Source organism: Pteropus medius, unplaced genomic scaffold, assembly GCF_902729225.1.
Source record: "Pteropus medius unplaced genomic scaffold, Ma_sr-lr_union100, whole genome shotgun sequence".
NCBI lineage: Eukaryota > Metazoa > Chordata > Mammalia > Chiroptera > Pteropodidae > Pteropus > Pteropus medius.
In genome coordinates this window covers 4,267,867-4,280,691 of record NW_024340699.1, presented here as the reverse complement: position 1 = coordinate 4,280,691, position 12,825 = coordinate 4,267,867, and the positions used below count along the sequence as shown (strand labels likewise).

The following is a 12,825-nucleotide window of genomic DNA, read 5'->3' as shown; positions in this document are numbered from 1 at the left end:
TAATATATTGGAGGGCGGGGCCTTCCTGCGAAGAGGGTGGGGGGAACTTTCTCCGCTGATTGGTGTAATGTTTTTGATGGATGGTCCCACGGACCAAAGAGAGCTGGTCTCGGAACGAATCAACTTCTCACTCCTTGAGACCACGCCCCCTACGTCTAAGCGTCAGTCATTGGAGAATTTTCTAGTGTCTTCAATGAAGAGGAGGGCGAACTAAATGCTTCGTGAACCAACCCTGGCCCTGGTAAGGTGTCTGCTGGAGGCCGGATTGACCAGAATAACATTCCAGAATGTACTGGGTGTTTTTGGAACGTGCGGTTTAGTAGAGCCATTCTGCCCCCTTTCTAAAAGCACAGTGGCTAGTTACCAAAAAAACCAAAAAAAAACCCAAAAAAGTAACGCCAGCTTTTTCATTACAGATGGAGATTTTCTTTGGTGTAGTTTATTAAATTCCAGAGGTTTCTCTTTGTTAGCTTTGGAAGTTAATTGGCCCTTCCCTTATTTTCCTTTTTGTATAATTTGTCAAAGAATGGAGTTGGGCAACAATTCTTGGGCTTAAACTGATTTTCTGAATTTGATTTTTTAGCAAATTCAAATAGAAAATTTGATAGTTTTTCAGTGGCTTAAGATGAAAGGTGTGTGGTTGACTCGTAAGAGAAATACATGGGCAAAATAATTGTAATGGCTATGACTTTCAACTCACAGACCCTTGTCTGAAGGACTATCCTTTTTATTTATTGCCACTGAACAGTCTCTGATTGTGAGTCTCTGCTAGGTTATTGGGAACAAAATTGACCTGCCTTCCTGAACTCCCTAGCCCCGCCCTCCCAGATTGTCACAAATAAGAACCGTCTACATTAAAAGGTCCTCATGACTGGTGAGCAAAGAGTCAAGTACCAGTGCTCATGCATTGTACTTCAATCTCTCTGTTCTTGTGGCCTCTTCCTGGTTAATGGTTATCTGGGCCTTGAAAAAGTGAAAATCTGAAAGGTTTGTGGGCCTACCATGTGCTTCCCTGAGGCAATGCCACAGAACCAGGCCCTGCAATGGGGGCAGAGTTTTGGGGAGGAAGAGGAAGAGTAAACCGAGGAGAAAGAGTTAGTATTGCAAAATAATACCTCAGCCACATAATCAGGTCAGTTTGACTAAGTGTAGCCTTGCAACTGAGTAAGGGGCCATTGTCTTCTCTGAAAATAAACTTATGTAATGAACATAAATGGGCAATTTAAAACATTTAAAAAGTACTTATTACAATAATGTGTGAGTTCACAAATGCACACATTTCTCCTTTTGGCTTTAGTAACAAAATTACAAATATATATTCCCGCACACTCTTCACTAATATCTATTGAACACATAAAGTGTGCCAGTGGAGAACAAAATTAACTTGTCCCTGTTCTTACGGAACCTGTAGTTGTGTGGATGATAGAAACACATAGACTTTGGAATACAACTGACTTGTTTTCAAATCACAGGCTACTAACTAGAAAATAAAACTTTTCTCAAAAGTGGGAAGTAAAAGTACACTATTCATAGAATGTTGAGAGGATTAAATAATGCGAAGTACATAAAGAGGTAGGCACTGTGCCTAGAACACAGTAAGTACCTAATAAATAATAGCCTTTATTATTTATTAAATTATATTATTTATTAAATTATTAATTTAATAATTAGTAATTAATTAAATTACTAAATTACTAATATTTCTTTTGAAATGGCTCATCGAAACATTCATTTGATTGCGTTTTCTCTATTGTCAGACTATCTTCTATTCTCAGTCTCGAATCAGAGTTTTAGAATTATTTAACACTAAGAGGTATATCTAAATTGCATATGTTAATTTCTACACTTTATTTATATTTGAAATTTTCACATGAAGCTTTAGATATCATTATGTGATAAAAATGTTTTCTCTGATATTAGGGTCCTGTTATTACTTTTATTAAATTCAGAATTCTCTACATGAAAATTTATTTCAGTAGCACTGAAGAAACTTTGGTTAAATAACAATCAAATCAATGGGACAGTCTACCTTTCTTCTTTTTTTTCACTCCCCCACTGTCAGTTTTATTTCATAATGTTAGAATGCAGACTACCATTTAAACAACTTTAAACACTAATTAGCAAAATGTGCAAATATACTCAATTATGTACTCTTGTAAAAGAAAGTGAGACCTTCATTGACTATGGTTTTATTTTTAAAGTTGTGTAGATTTAGTATTGAATTTCTCTGAGGAATTTTTCAAATGACTGACTTCTAGGGTATTTTCTAGGCTTAGTGATATATTCAGCTGCCATCTTCATACTTCTTCATTAACAACAGTTAAGTGCAGCAAGAACTGGAGCTCAGAAAAATAGCCTTGAGACTAGGCAAGAATCCCAGGCAGTAACAGGAAGATTTAATCATAATCATCTCTATATTGCAGACTGCAGAAGTGCCTTTGAGCAACAAAAATTTTAACACACAGGCATAGCAGTGGTGGTGTGTGAAGTGCTGCCCTGACTCATAGGGAAATTCCTCATTGGTTCTGTTTTTATCCTGGAGATTGGAGGAGGCTTTGCACCTTGCCCTCTGTTGAGGCTCCCTGACAGATGCCCAGAAGTTTGGATGTAGGCTTGTCAACAGTGATGAGGGCTGGGGAAGTGAGGATCAAAAGGATCTCAGCCAAGTCTTGTTCCCTTTACTTCCTTATTCTTCCTGGCACTAATTACAGCCCTTGCTACCTCTACAGCTATTATCTAGTGGATCTGCTATGTCTTATGCATTCGAAGAGAACTTGCTTGGCAGTGAATTCTTTGAGTCTTTATTAGCCCATGGGATACCAGAGAAATTGTGTGTAGCTGGTGGTGGTGGGGAGACAGGGAGAAGTTCACATAGAAAACAGATTACTAATGTCATGTATATCTTGCCATTCAGAGATTCTAGCTACTTTAGATAAAGGAACTCCTTCCAATTAATTGAGATTTTACTGTGTTCCATGAAAAACTAAACTTTATTTTTCAGGTAACCAGTGCTATGTAAAGGCACTGGGAGACATTAGGGAGAGATCTGCTCTCTAGCATTTAGTCTAACAGCCATAGACTGTTGTGTGCAGAGCTCAAAGCCTAGATCAGCCAATAACAATAAGAGTTAGCATTTGTTATATACTTCTCATGTTATATATTTGGGCCACATACCCTGTGGCCCCAAAACTATACCATTTTAAATGTTATTTTCCCATGTGCCAGACCATGTGCTGAACTTAAACACACATGATCTTATTTAGTCCTCTTACAACTCTGATATTACCATGCTTTTCAGAAATGAGGTATATTTTGTATGTCTCCTATTCAGTAACTCCTATTTATTGTTTACTAAATATGCTTTACACATAACTTGAACTTGGATTATACTCATTTTTTTGAAAGTTTTTATTTTGGAACATTTCAGACTCAATACCCAGCTTCAATAATCATTAACATTTCTCCCATGTTTCCTATTTACTTTCTGTTTGACCATTCAACAGATATTTTATGACAACTTTCTAAGTGCCAGACTATTGTATTTTGTAGTCCCAGATTTAAAATGTTGAGGTTTTGGGGCCACAGGTTGTGTTGTCCTCTGTGAAGGTAAGGAATTAAAAGGATCAGCTGGGTCATTATCCTCTAGGTTTATTTCTTCTCTAGTCTGAAGCCCACACTGAAGCCGTCTTGCGACTGATGCTTTGGTAGGACAGGGTGGGAATGGAAGAGATTCAGTCTCCTTATTCAGGTTTCTGGCTAGGTTGCTAAGCTTCCTCCTACAAAAGGGTTCATGTGTGTACACACACACATACTACATGGAAGGTTTTGAGAGAGTTGAGACTTGGGAAATGGATCACTGTACTTTCTAATCTAGCTATTTGGTCCCTTTGCATTGTACTAGAATAAAGGACCTCATAGGTCAGAACTTTTGTCCTCTAGGTTGACCTTAAACTGGTGAAGGGCTTTCTTATATCAGGTCACCACTTTCCTGATTTCTTTCACCTTTTAATTCTTTAACTCCTGATTTGAATTTTGAAAGATTTAGCCAAGTGAAGAGGCTGATGCAAAGGGCATTCCAAAAACAACGGTATGTGCAAAGGGACAGAAGAAAGGGAAAGTAGATTTCTGCTGACGAAGTATGGATTACTCTGGCTAAACTGTGGAGAGTGGGTGTGTGTGTGTCTAGTAGTGTGATGAGGAGAGAAGCAGGTGCTTATCCTGAAGGGCCATGTATGCCGTGTATACCATTCTTGGAAATTTGGACTTTATTCTACAGGCTTTGGGGAGCCAACTATGGAATTTAAAGAGACGACAACAATTGGATTTGTGATTTAGAATGGCCATTTGACATCAGCGTGAATATTGGAAAGAGGGCACCAAGAGCGGAGTCAGGAAGAGCAGTTGAGTCCATTATCTTAACCTAGGAAAAAAGTGACAAAATCGAACTGAGGAAGTGAGAATGGGAATGGAAAGAAGGAGATGGAGTCAAGGAACCATAGGAGGTAAAGCCGATAGATTGTGGCAGTTGATTAGATTTTATTAGGGTATCAGGAAGATGGAGGAGTCAGGAATAATGCTCAAATTTCTGGTTTAAGCAAAAGGTTGAATGGAAATTCTGTATATGTGCTATGATCAGGAGATATAGGAAAAAGACCAGTTTGTGGAGAAAGACTCTAATGTGAGCTAGAGATGTCTTCCAGGTGGAGATGTCCAAAATGCACCTTGAGAAATATTTGGTGCTGCAGATAGTTTTGGGACTTGTCAGAATATAGGAGGTAATTTGAGTCATGGCAGTAGATTAGTTAGGGACAAAGAGAGACAAAAGAGAATATATTATAGGAATCCAGAGAAAGTGTTTCAAGGAGAGAGTGAGACCAGTATATGATGCTGCAAAGAGGATACAATGAAGTATTATTGACAAGAAGGAGAAAAAATGAAATCAATGAATGTATAAACCACCCTTGCAAGCAGCTTGACTGTGAGGGGTAGAGGCAGTGGGCAGGGGGTGGACATGATACTGAGAAAGATATTTTGCTTTTCAAAGATGAACTAGATTTGTGCATGTTTAAATAATAATAGGAAAGAGCCAGCAGGGAAAAAGAAGTATCTGACTACTGGAACAATCTAAGGCCTCATATGACATCAGTCAATTTACATTCAGTCAGCTGTATTGCTATAGAAGCTCCTAGCCAAATATTCACAGACTACAATGGAAGCAAACAACAGAAAGGAGCAGAAATTCTGTGTATTTAGCGTGCTTAAAATTCTCTAAATAGATGTAAAGCAATATCACTAAATCCTTTATAAATGTTAATGTTTTCTACATCAATTTTATGTTCATGATTTACGGTTTCAAATTATTCAAAGGACTCTTCTTGGTTTAAAATATTCTGTCTTGTCAAGTTCAGGAGCATTATATCAGTGCTGATGTAAGAGTAACAAGTAAAAACATGCATTTTATGTACCCATATGTAGTTAAAATATGATGGAACAAGGTGCCAATTTACTCAGGCCTTCTTAAAATATCTAGCTTTTGTTGGAAGACAACCATGCATAGATTTAGCTCAAATAGAATACAAACTTTAGGCACATTATGGAAGTTCCTATTTTTAATGGAAATATACATATATTTATATCATGCAACCATAAATATAGTGTATGTGAGCATGAAAATACTTGCATGTGATAAATAATACTGCCAAATAGCACTGAAACATGTTTTTTTTTCTTTTTTTTTTTTAAATAAATTTCCTGTCAATCCTGTCCTTGTAGAACTTTTAATAAAAGCAATGATTTGGTCGAGACACTGAGGGAGAAGCTATAGTCTGGATCTCAGTTTTCTCAGTTCACAGCCTCAGTCCCTTTACATTTCACCATAGTCCTCACTTCTCCGTGATCTCACTTTTCTTGGCTTATTAAGTGTGGTCAACCAAATATATTAAATGGAAAATTCCAGAAGTAAAATTCACGAGTTTTAAATTGCGCGCTCTTCTGAGTAGCGTGATGAAATCTCGCGAGTCCCGCTCCGTCCGACCCTGGACGTGAATCATCCCTCCATCCAGCGTCCCTACGCTGCCTACGCTCCTTGTGCATTAGTCACTTAGCTGTCTCGGTTATCAGGTCGACCGTGGAGGTATCACAGTGCTTGTTTGTGTTCGACTAACCCTTATTTTACTTAGGGCCCCCAAAGTGCGAGAGTAGTGGTGCTGGCAATTTGGATATGCCAAAGAGAAACCAGAAAACACTTGGTTTAAGTGAAAAGGTGAAATTTCTTCACTTAATAAGGATTAAAAAAAAATCGTCTGCTGAGGTTGCTAAAATCTCCGGTAAGAATGAATCTTCTATCTGTGAAGTGAAGAAAGAAAAAGAAATTTGTGCTGGTTTTGTTGTAGCATCTCAAACTGCAAAAGTTACTGTCACAGCATATGGTAAGTGCTTAGTTAAAATGAAAAAGGCATTAAATTTGTGGGTAGAAGACATTGTTGTCAGAAGCTCAGTTGTAGCTTAGGCTACATCACAACCTCCATCATTCACCTCACTTTATCTCGTCAGATTGGCATTGTGTTATCTCACATCACAAGAAGGGTGAGTACAGTACAATAAGATATTTTGAAAGCGAGAGACCACACTCACAACTTTTATTACGGTATATTCTTATAATTGTTCTATTTTATTATTAGTTATCGTTGTTAATTTCTTACTATGCCTGATTTATAAATTAAACTTTATCATGCATATGTAGTTATTGGAAAAAAAATAGTATATGCAGGATTTAGTACTACCTGTGATTTCAGGCATCCGCTGGGCATCGTGGAACACACCCCCTGCGGATAATGTAGGACTACTGTAATTGGGAAATAACAGTACCACGTCAAAGTCAAAGGTTGTGAGAAGTAATTGAACAAATACTTGGAAAGAGCACATTTAAGGGCTCAATGAACGTTAAATATTATTTTCTGTCGAAATAAGTAACCTTCTAAGAGATTAAATTATAACTTGCGGCACTGCTGACATCAATGATTAAATATATTTAAACTGAGCAATATTTTCAGGATCTTTGCCCTTTGTTATTTATAATAAGTTAATCTTTCAGTTGTTTTGACCTTAAAGTGGGCATTCATCTCCTAACATGCCAGATACAAGACTTCATAAAGTGGGAGAAGTTTTGGCTTAATACAAATCAACTAATAAACAGAAACCAGTATTTTAGGTTTTTCTTTAGTCTTTCCTCTGTTAAACATTTTCCTTAAGTGGACTCTCCCTTATATATGAAAGTGTTTGATAAGTACCATCAAGAGAGAATGATATCTTCTATTTTTAGTAAACTTCATCGTTTTAAGGGCTTTTACATGCATGTTCTCTTCCAAACTTCCTAGGTGTAACAAAATATCACAGACTGGGCCAACAAAATTTATATTCTCACAGTTTTGGATGCTGAAGTCCAAGATCAAAGTGTCAGCATATTTAGACTCTTCTAAGGCCTCTCCTTGGCTTACAGATGGCCCCTGTCTCCCTGTGTCCTCACATGGACTTTTCTCTGTATTCACATCTTCCTGATGTCTCTTCTGCTTCTTAAAAGGACAACTGTCATACTGGTTTAGAGCCACACCCTGATGACCCCATTTAACTTTATCTCCTTGAAGATCCTATTTCCAAATACAGAAACATTGGGGTTAGAGCTTCAATATGTGAATTTTTGGTGGGGACACAATTCAGTCCATAACAGATTGTGATCCATATTTTCTTGGAGAGGACAGTAAGACCAGAGAGTTTAAAAGATTTATGCAGGGTCACTTGGCTTGTGGACTTTTATTCTCCTATTTTTCCTCATAGTACATCTCACATTCCTTTCTGGAATTACTTCTCCAGAAATGCTTTCTTGAAAGCATGTGCTTTTGAAAATGATTTTACGTTCATGGACAAAAGAATGCTATTTTAGCCACACTTAAAATCTAAGCTCAATTTCATTGCTTCGTTGTACTTTGCTCTATTGAACTAAACTCACTGTCTTAGATTTTACTATTGTTAATTTTTAAAGGATCATTTCACGATAGCTTTTGACTAACTTGAGAAATTAAGAGCTAATTTGTTCAAAAAATCTCTAGCACACAAACTCTTTAATGATAATCACTTAAAAAAGGAAAGAACCTATTATGAAATTGCCAGTAAGGGATGTGATGTTAAGAATCCTTCTTAGGCCATAAATTAATTATTTCTTGGTTCCAAATTTTCATTTGTTTTTTTGACAGTAGAATTAATAGGGATATCTTGTGAGTATCAAAACAAATGAAATGTCCACTGTGGAACACAGACTCTCAATTCTTCTGCCCTCCCCAGTCTCACAGTTCATCAGGATCAGCCTCCTTTGATTCATCTTTCTCCCACAAGGCTCAAACATTTTTATATTATTTTAGATAGCAGAATTTGGTAATATTTTAGCATTCAAAACATCTTTTAATCCGATATTTTATATTACACTTACACATCTACTCTTGATTCAGTCTATCTTAAAAAAAGATATTTAATACATACTTATCTCTGATTCAAAGTACATTTTACACCGAAGATGTTTTCATAGCCAGTACTATAATCATACCAATTTTCTATAGAAAGATTTCTGTACAAAAGGTATACCTACCAATTTCCTTTTTCCTACCAACAATTTGAGATCATAACTATAGGGAATTTAATGAATCTATGGATATATGTGTTTGTTTCTGAATATGCATGTACCTTTCATAAATGATCATGTCTATTATCTGTTGTTTTGATGATAGCCATTCTAGTGGGTGTGACGTGGTACCTCATAGTTTTGGTTTGTGTTTACCTAATGATGAATGATGTTGAGCATTTTTTAATATGCTTATTGGTCATTTTACTATCTTCAGAAAAATGTTCAAATCCTATGCCCATTTTTAAAATTCTGGTAAAATATACAGTAGATAAAATTTACCATTTTAACCATTTTTAAGTATACAGTTCAGTGGCATTAAGTACATTCACATTGTTGTGCAACCCTCACCACCACCCATCTCCAGAACTTTTTCATCTTTCCTACTTGAATCTCTGTGTGCATTAACAAAAGATATCTCCACCGTCTTCCCCAGCTCCTGGGAACCACCATTCTAATTTTTGTCTGTGGATTTGACTATTCTAGGTATTTCAGGTAAATGGAATAATATATAGTATTTGTCTTTTTGTGACTGGCTTATTTCACTTAGCATGTCCTTAAGGATCATCCAAGTTGTAGCATGTATCAGAATTTTTTTCCTTTTAAGGGTGAATAATATTCCATTGTATATATGTACCATATTTTGTTTATCCATTTATCCAACAATGGACACTTGGGTTGTTTCCATCTTTTAGCTGTTGTGAATAATGCTACTGTGAACATCGGTGTACAGTTATCTTTTCCTGCTCTCAATTCTTTTGGGTATATTAAAGTGGGATTGCCATATCATATGATAATTTTGTTTTTAATTTTTTTGATGATACACTATACTGTTTTCTATAGTGACTGTACCATTTTATATTCCCACCAACAATGCGCAATGGTTCTAATTTTTCTGTATCCTTGCCAACACTTGCTCTTTACTTTTTTTTTTATAATAGTCATCCTAATGGTATTTTTCCCTGATGATTAGTGATGTTGAGCATCTTTTAATATTCTTTTTTTTTTTTTTCCATGCAACCAACATTTATTAGGTGTCTTCTAAGACCTAGGTCTGGGCACACAGAAACAAAATACATGATCCTGGACCTCAAGAAGCTCTTCTTAGCTGAGTATGTAATGTTTTAGACTTTTTTGGATTTAGGCTACCTCTAACTGTGTGAACTTGGGAACATAATTAACTTCACTGAGCATTCATTCCCTCTTCATTATAAAAGTAATAACACCTTTTTCTCAGAGATATTGTGTTTTCATGTTTTTATTGGACATTTGCATATCTTCTTTGGAGAAATGTCTTTGTGGCCCTTTGTTTATTTTTTAATCAGATTTTTTGTTGTTGTTGAGTTGTAGGTGTTCTTTATATATTCTGGATATAACCCCTTGTCATGTATATGATTTTCAAATATTTTCTACCATTCTGTGGGTTGTCTTTTCACTCCTTTGATAGTGTCCTTTGATGTACAGAAGTTTTTCATTTAGATGCAGTCTGATTTTGTTTTTTTTTTTTTGCTGCCTGTGCTTTTTGTATCATATCCAATAAATATTGCCAAATTCAATGTCATTAAGGTTTTCCTCTGTTCTCTTCTAAGAGTTTTATAGTTTTAGCCTACCCAAAATAAGCGGAATAAGTCTTCCTTTTTCTCTTCATATTGTAATCCCTCACAATTCTTGTATCTACTAGCCAATCTGAAAAATGAACTTGTACCAATATTAATGTGTTATTTCTGTTGGTTATCTATGGCTACATATATATATATCTATAGCCATAGATAACCAGCAGAAGTAACACATTATGTGTATAACATATATATAAAGTAACATATATATGTTTTATATATATATATATATATAAATATATATATTTATATATATATATATTTATATATATATAAATTTATATATATATATATATTTATATATATATATATTTATATATATAAAACAAATATATGTTATATATATATATATATATATAACATATATTTGTTTTATATATATCTGTTTATATATATATATAAAACAGATATATATATTATATAGTTAAAAAAAAGCTTCTCACTTAGCTTATTATGTATATACATACATATTATTATTATTGTTATATATATATTAAGTCATTTGGCATATATATATATATATATATATATATATATATATATATATAAAACAGAAAGCTAAGTGACTTAAAACAGTGATGTTATTTGCTTACTAACAAATCTACTTTAAGCTAGAGTTGGCTTGAGTGACTTGGAGGCCAGTAGCTGGAATCCTCTGAGGGATCACTTACTCATTCACTCACATATGTGGCTGTCTGGGGCTTCTGCTTTGACTCTGGCCACAGTACTTACATGTGACATTTCCATGTAGCTATCGGGCTTCTTCACAGCATGGTGGCTGGGTTCCAGGGTGAGCACTGAGAGAGGGAGGAAAAGCATGGAGGAAGTGCAGGTAGGAGCCATATTGTATTGCATGAACTAGTTTCTGAAGTCATACCACATTCCTTCTTTTGTTCTCTATTGGTCAAGTAGCCTAGCTCAGTTCAAGGGCAGAGAAAATAGTGTCCATTTCTTGATGGAAAGATGCAAGAGCATGCAAGATCCTGGAAGGGCATGTAAGACCAGATATATTGCCGTGGCTATTTTTGGAAAATACAATCTCCATACCTCACAGTGGTAGCATGCAAATTTTAAAATGGCAGCATCAAAATCTGAAGAAATGTTTGTTAAGGTGGGAATGTCAGGTAGTAAATTACACCTCTGTCAGAGATACTTAGGCAGCTCTTTCAATAACGTTCTACATGGGCCAATTCTTAAAGGTAACAATGAACTTTTGAAGGATTAAGTGAACCAAGCTTTCCATGCAAAGTCTTGCAAAGTAGAATTTATTTTTGCAAACTCATTAATCTCAGGATTTGAAGGAAATGTTCTAATAAGTTCCCTTATCATTGCTGCTTAAACTTATACATGAATATTGCCATCCAAAATGGTCAAGATGTTATCAGTGTGGGTTCTTTTTTAAAACTCCGAAACCATCTAATTATAAAATTGGTAAAGATTAGACAGTTCTAAAAATGAATGTTCAAAAAAAGTAACATGTCAAAGAAAGTCAGAAAAGGACATGGGCTTGAAAGTCACCTAGAATCTATGGAGAAAGAACGATACTGTGGTAATTGAGTGCCAAGGATATAGACAGTGTGCCTTATTTATGATGTTTTTGAACTTAAAGTCTAAGTTATTTACATGTGTGTAACCAGGTCTGATTGTTTTCATGGTCAATACGTGCCTATTGAGAAAGTTACTCATAACTGGCGGAAAAGAATTACTGTAAAATTTTATTGTCACTTTGCCAATTAGAAAGTTCTACAAATAGATACATTTGATATTCTTATGCTAACTCTAATCTAATTCTGGTATGAACTGCTGACTGGAATAGAGCATTAAGTGAATATTGAGTTGCTACAGTCTGGATCCTATCTACACTGGGTGAGCTATGAGAGCTTGGATATAGTGTGAGTGGAATTTCTGAGGGTAAGATGATGAGGTCATTTAGCCTGGAGGTTGAGAAGAATCATCTTCAAACTAAAATTAAATCTTGGCTGAGGCAGATCAAGTGTTTCAAAGTAGGTAGACTGAGGAGGTCTTTGGGTAAACATATAGCTTTTATCTTGTTTTCATTTGAAATAGATTATTTTGCACAGTTACCTTTGAAGAGATACTAAGAGCAAACAACATTTCACAATTAAATAATTTACAGGATCTATCAAAGAAGACCTGGTGTCTTAGTAACAACTGAATGCATTCAAAAGCCTAGAATTCAACTGAATAGATACCACAGTACAGGTTAGTAATGACGTGACTCTGATTTTAGGTAAAAAGAAAAAAAAAATCCTTCAATGAATAGGAAATAATAAAGAAATTAATGCAAATTTCATTTGCTTTATATATGTGTATAGATATGTGTGTCTATATATGTGAATATATATGTATATGTTTATCTAATCTATTTTTATATATAAAATACATATTTGTACATATATATGCATGCATATATATATATCTATATACAAGATTTGGAATAGGCAACCATTGATGAGTTTGAAAGGGCAGTGACATGTTGGATAGTGGGTGTAGATATTCTCACGAGTCTTCTCTCTT

General features: G+C 35.2%; 1 long non-coding RNA gene across 2 annotated transcripts in view; it reads left to right on the top strand.

Moving 5' to 3' along the window:
- Positions 1-69: 69 nt before the first annotated feature.
- The window catches only part of LOC120614485 (uncharacterized), a 107,907-nt gene continuing 95,151 nt past the window's right edge, over positions 70-12,825 (top strand). For both annotated transcript variants that reach the window (XR_005655996.1, XR_005655998.1), the window contains exon 1: positions 70-241. This is a non-coding gene — a long non-coding RNA (uncharacterized LOC120614485). The remainder of the gene's footprint in view (positions 242-12,825) is intronic.